The sequence below is a fragment of the Taudactylus pleione genome, unplaced genomic scaffold (assembly GCF_031769625.1).
Source record: "Taudactylus pleione unplaced genomic scaffold, aTauple2 ptg000109l, whole genome shotgun sequence".
In the NCBI taxonomy this organism is placed as follows: Eukaryota; Metazoa; Chordata; class Amphibia; order Anura; family Myobatrachidae; genus Taudactylus; species Taudactylus pleione.
This window is the reverse complement of record NW_028284511.1, coordinates 14,128,938-14,136,074: the sequence shown is the minus strand read 5'-3', so window position 1 is coordinate 14,136,074 and position 7,137 is coordinate 14,128,938. Positions and strand designations below refer to the sequence as shown.

Here is a 7,137-nt window from a genome sequence, read left to right as displayed (position 1 = left end):
GTCATATTAGTGTTAAAGTATAATGAAAACCAAAGTTGAAGTGTTCCTTTATAAGGCAGGTGGATAAAATATTTTGTTTTATGTTAACCTGGCCTTTCTCCTACAGCTCTTTAAGAAGTAAAGTAATTCATTCCTAGTCTATTATAGACGACTATGAGTACTTTGCCAATTTTATGTGACTGTCTTGATGCAATCTTGAAGAACCTTAAGATGACCATAAACACAACAATTGTTAGTGAAAAAAGTACATTTACCGGAATAGATTTGAAATTTGCTGTGTATCGTTTTCAATCCTCAACCAGAAACCAAAATGTGTATAAAAGCTCTTAAACAAATGGCTCCATAGCTGAGGGGTTAGAGCACTGGTCTTGTAAACCAGGGGTCAAATCTCACTGGGGCCTGATGCTTCCTTATTGTTACAGTTGCTAAAACTTAAGTTGCAGCACCCTGTATTGCAATACTCCGCTTTACTACGCTAAATGAGAAGATGATGTATATAGCCAAATTGGAAAGACACATCACATTCAGTCTAATCTATTGACTGGTTTCAAGTGCATATTTGAAAATATTTGTGTTATCTTTTATTGGACCAATTTCCTTAGAAACTGATACTCCCAGCATGGTTATTCACCATCATTATAAAATTTATATAAAAGATTTCCAATAATCTTTCTTTAAAAAGAGCATTTAAAGCACATATCAACATGCACTGCATAGATCAGAATTCATCTTGCTCAATTGATACCGATTTTTTGAACTGATATACATAGGTGCCAATAGATATAACTGAAGGCTGATTTGAACATGAAAGCATATACACTCTACATGTGCAAGCAGACTCAGGAAAATGACTTCTAATGAATACAAATAACTCTATAAAAATTTCCAGCTGTAACATTTTGAAATATTTCCACCATATTAATCCTAAAGTTGGAAAGCCATGGAAAGTATGACCAATTTTGTATCTGTATTATATACACACCACACTAACATATAAAAGCTCATTTTAAAATGCATTTTAATAAATTGATCCAAAGTGTCAACCAGGTATGCCTCAATTATAGATATTGCATATATATCAGAATAGGCCATTTGTAAAAAGTGGATTTTTGGACAAAGAGATACAATTAATCAAATGCAATGACATATTGGATTTTATTTGCTAAAAAAAGTTAGAAATTGCTATGTATTACTTTTTACAGTTTTAGAAACATTTCTATTCACCAATTTACATAGGTGTCCTACACTACTTCTACATGTTTTCATAAATGTCCCCATAAATAATACAGTAAAGGATTCAACATCACAATAGATAGGACCAACTGAAAGAAAACATTATACATAAGCTTACATTTTAAATTGTCATATTAGTGTTAAAGTATAATGAAAACCAAAGTTGAAGTGTTCCTTTATAAGGCAGGTGGATAAAATATTTTGTTTTATGTTAACCTGGCCTTTCTCCTACAGCTCTTTAAGAAGTAAAGTAATACATTCCTAGTCTATTATAGACGACTATGAGTACTTTGCCAATTTTATGGGACTGTCTTGATGCAATCTTGAAGAACCTTAAGATGACCATAAACACAACAATTGTAAATGAAAAAAGTACATTTACCGGAAAAGCTTTGAAATTTGCTGTATATCGTTTTCAATCCTCAACCAGAAACCAAAATGTGTATAAAAGCTCTTAAACAAATGGCTCCATAGCTCAGGGCTTAGAGCACTGGTCTTGTAAATGAGGGGTCATGAGTTGAAATCTCACTGGGGCCTGATGCTTCCTTATTGTTACAGTTGCTAAAACTTAAGTTGCAGCACCCTATATTGCAATACTCCGCTTTACTACGCTAAATGAGAAGATGATGTATATAGCCAAATTGGAAAGACACTTATCACATTCAGTCTAATCTATTGACTGGTTTCAAGTGCATATTTGAAAATATTTGTGTTATCTTTTATTGGACCAATTTCCTTACAAACTGATACTCCCAGCATGGTTATTCACCATCATTATAAAATTTATATAAAAGATTTCCAATAATCTTTCTTTAAAAAGAGCATTTAAAGCACATATCAACATGCACTGCATAGATCAGAATTCATCTTGCTCAATTGATACCGATTTTTTGAACTGATATACATAGGTGCCAATAGATATAACTGAAGGCTGATTTGAACATGAAAGCAAATACACTCTACATGTGCAAGCAGACTCAGGGTAATGACTACTAATGAATACAAATAACTCTATAAAAATGTCCGGCTGTAACATTTTGAAATAATTCCACCATATTAATCCTAAAGTTGGAAAGCCATGGAAAGTATGACCAATTTTGTATCTGTATTATATACACACCAGACTAACATATAAAAGCTCATTTTAAAATGCATTTAAATAAATTGATTCAAAGTGTCTACCAGGTATGCCTCAATTATAGATATTGCATATTTATCAGAATAGGCCATTTGTAAAAAGTGGATTTTTGGACAAGTAGATACAATTAATAAAATCCAATGACATATTGGATTTTATTTGCTAAAAAAAAGTTAGAAAATGCTATGTATTACTTTCTAGTTTTAGAAACATTTCTATTCACCAATTTAAATAGGTGTCTTACACTACTTCTACATGTTTTCATAAATGTCCCCATAAATAATACTGAAAAGGATTCAACATCACAATAGATAGGACCAACTGAAAGAAAACATTATACATAAGCTTACATTTTAAATTGTCATATTAGTGTTAAAGTATAATGAAAACCAAAGTTGAAGTGTTCCTTTATAAGGCAGGTGGATAAAATATTTTGTTTTATGTTAACCTGCCTCTCTCCTACAGCTCTTTAGGAAGTAAAGTAATACATTCCTAGTCCATTATAGACGACTATGAGTACTTTGCCAATTTTATGTGACTGTCTTGATGCAATCTTGAAGAACCTTAAGATGACCATAAACACAACAACTGTAATTGAAAATAATTCATTTTCCGCAAAAGATTTGAAATTTGCTGTATATTGTTTTCAATCCTCAACCAGAAACCAAAATGTGTATAAAAGTTCTTAACCAAATGGCTCCATAGCTCAGGGGTTAGAGCATTGGTCTCGTAAACAAGGTGTCGTGAATTCAAATCTCACTGGGGCCTGATGCTTCCTTATTGTTATAGTTGCAGCACCCTATATTGCTTTACTACTCTAAATGAGAAGATGATGTATATAGCCAAATTGGAAAGACACTTATCACATTCAGTCTAATCTATTGACTGGTTTCAAGTGCATATTTGAAAATATTTGTGTTATCTTTTATTGGTCCAATTTCCTTACAAACTGATACTCCCAGCATGGTTATTCACCATCATTATAAAATTTCTATAAAAGATTTCCAATAATCTTTCTTTAAAAAGAGCATTTAAAGCACATATCAACATGCACTGCATAGATCAGAATTCATCTTGCTCAATTGATACCGATTTTTTGAACTGATATACATAGGTGCCAATAGATATAACTGAAGGCTGATTTGAACATGAAAGCATATACACTCTACATGTGCAAGAAGACTCAGGGTAATGACTACTAATGAATACAAATAACTCTATAAAAATGTCCAGCTGTAACATTTTGAAATAATTCCTCCATATTAATCCTAAAGTTGGAAAGCCATGGAAAGTATGACCAATTTTGTATCTGTATTATATACACACACCACACTAACATATAAAAGCTCATTTTAAAATGCATTTAAATAAATTGATTCAAAGTGTCTACCAGGTATGCCTCAATTATAGATATTGCATATATATCAGAATAGGCCATTTGTAAAAAGTGGATTTTTGGACAAAGAGACACAATTAATAAAATGCAATGACATATTGGATTTTATTTGCTAAAAAAAGTTAGAAATTGCTATGTATTACTTTTTACAGTTTTAGAAACATTTCTATTCACCAATTTACATAGGTGTCCTACACTACTTCTACTTGTTTTCATAAAACCCCATAAATAATACAGAAAAGGATTCAACATCACAATAGATAGGACCAACTGAAAGAAAACATTATACATAAGCTTACATTTTAAATTGTCATATTAGTGTTAAAGTATAATGAAAACCAAAGTTGAAGTGTTCCTTTATAAGGCAGGTGGATAAAATATTTTGTTTTATGTTAACCTGGCCTTTCTCCTACAGCTCTTTAAGAAGCAAAGTAATACATTCCTAGTCTATTATAGACGACTATGAGTACTTTGCCAATTTTATGTGACTGTCTTGATGCAATCTTGAAGAACCTTAAGATGACCATAAACACAACAATTGTTAGTGAAAAAAGTACATTTACCGGAAAAGCTTTGACATTTGCTGTATATCGTTTTCAATCCTCAACCAGAAACCAAAATGTGTATAAAAGCTCTTAAACAAATGGCTCCATAGCTGAGGGGTTAGAGCACTGGTCTTGTAAACCAGGGGTCAAATCTCACTGGGGCCTGATGCTTCCTTATTGTTACAGCTGCTAAAACTTAAGTTGCAGCACCCTGTATTGCAATACTCCGCTTTTCTACGCAAAAAGAGAAGATGATGTATATAGCCAAATTGGAAAGACACTTATCACATTCAGTCTAATCTATTGACTGGTTTCAAGTGCATATTTGAAAATATTTGTGTTATCTTTTATTGGACCAATTTCCTTACAAACTGATACTCCCAGCATGGTTTTTCACCATCATTATAAAATTTATATAAAAGATTTCCAATAATCTTTCTTTAAAAAGAGCATTTAAAGCACATATCAACATGCACTGCATAGATCAGAATTCATCTTGCTCAATTGATACCGATTTTTTGAACTGATATACATAGGTGCCAATAGATATAACTGAAGGCTGATTTGAACATGAAAGCATATACACTCTACATGTGCAAGCAGACTCAGGAAAATGACTTCTAATGAATACAAATAACTCTATAAAAATATCCAGCTGTAACATTTTGAAATATTTCCACCATATTAATCCTAAAGTTGGAAAGCCATGGAAAGTATGACCAATTTTGTATCTGTATTATATACACACCACACTAACATATAAAAGCTCATTTTAAAATGCATTTAAATAAATTGATTCAAAGTGTCTACCAGGTATGCCTCAATTATAGATATTGCATATATATCAGAATAGGCCATTTGTAAAAAGTGGATTTTTGGACAAAGAGATACAATTAATAAAATCCAATGATATATTGGATTTTATTTGCTAAAAAAAGTTAGAATTTGCTATGAATTACTTTTTACAGTCTTAGAAACATTTCTATTCACCAATTTACATAGGTGTCCTACACTACTTCTACATGTTTTCATAAATGTCCCCATAAATAATACAGAAAAGGATTCAACATCACAATAGATAGGACCAACTGAAAGAAAACATTATACATAAGCTTACATTTTAAATTGTCATATTAGTGTTAAAGTATAATGAAAACCAAAGATGAAGTGTTCCTTTATAAGGCAGGTGGATAAAATATTTTGTTTTATGTTAACCTGCCTCTCCACTACAGCTCTTTAGGAAGTAAAGTAATACATTCCTAGTCCATTATAGACGACTATGAGTACTTTGCCAATTTTATGTGACTGTCTTGATGCAATCTTGAAGAACCTTAAGATGACCATAAACACAACAATTGTTAGTGAAAAAAGTACATTTACCGGAAAAGACTTGAAATTTGCTGTATATCGTTTTCAATCCTCAACCAGAAACCAAAATGTGTATAAAAGCTCTTAAACAAATGGCTCCATAGCTGAGGGGTTAGAGCACTGGTCTTGTAAACCAGGGGTCAAATCTCACTGGGGCCTGATGCTTCCTTATTGTTACAGTTGCTAAAACTTAAGTTGCAGCACCCTGTATTGCAATACTCCGCTTTACTACGCTAAATGAGAAGATGATGTATATAGCCAAATTGGAAAGACACTTATCACATTCAGTCTAATCTATTGACTGGTTTCAAGTGCATATTTGAAAATATTTGTGTTATCTTTTATTGGACCAATTTCCTTACAAACTGATACTCCCAGCATGGTTATTCACCATCATTATAAAATTTCTATAAAAGATTTCCAATAATCTTTCTTTAAAAAGAGAATTTAAAGCACATATCAACATGCACTGCATAGATCAGAATTCATCTTGCTCAATTGATACCGATTTTTTGAACTGATATACATAGGTGCCAATAGATATAACTGAAGGCTGATTTGAACATGAAAGCATATACACTCTACATGTGCAAGCAGACTCAGGATAATGACTACTAATGAATACAAATAACTCTATAAAAATGTCCGGCTGTAACATTTTTAAATAATTCCACCATATTAATCCTAAAGTTGGAAAGCCATGGAAAGTATGACCAATTTTGTATCTGTATTATATACACACCACACTAACATATAAAAGCTCATTTTAAAATGCATTTAAATAAATTGATTCAAAGTGTCTACCAGGTATGCCTCAATTATAGATATTGCATATATATCAGAATAGGCTATTTGTAAAAAGTGGATTTTTGGACAAAGAGATACAATTAATAAAATCCAATGACATATTGGATTTTATTTGCTAAACAAAGTTAGAAAATGCTATGTATTACTTTTTACAGTTTTAGAAACATTTCTATTCAACAATTTACATAGGTGTCCTACACTACTTCTACATGTTTTCATAAATGTCCCCATAAATAATACAGTAAAGGATTCAACATCACAATAGATAGGACCAACTGAAAGAAAACATTATACATAAGCTTACATTTTAAATTGTCAAATTATTGTTAAAGTATAATGAAAACCAAAGTTGAAGTGTTCCTTTATAAGGCAGGTGGATAAAATATTTTGTTTTATGTTAACCTGGCCTTTCTCCTACAGCTCTTTAAGAAGCAAAGTAATACATTCCTAGTCTATTATAGACGACTATGAGTACTTTGCCAATTTTATGTGACTGTCTTGATGCAATCTTGAAGAACCTTAAGATGACCATAAACACAACAATTGTACTTGAAAAAAGTACATTTACCGGAAAAGCTTTGAAATTTGCTGTATATCGTTTTCAATCCTCAACCAGAAACCAAAATGTGTATAAAAGCTCTTGAACAAAT

The 7,137-nt window shown here is 31.6% G+C and overlaps 1 non-coding gene across 1 annotated transcript; it reads left to right on the top strand.

Annotated features, from left to right (window-relative positions):
* The first annotated feature begins 3,066 nt into the window (after window positions 1–3,066).
* On the top strand, window positions 3,067–3,139 carry TRNAT-CGU (transfer RNA threonine (anticodon CGU)). Its single transcript has one exon. It is a non-coding gene; the product is annotated as a tRNA-Thr (tRNA).
* The last annotated feature ends 3,998 nt before the right edge of the window (window positions 3,140–7,137 follow it).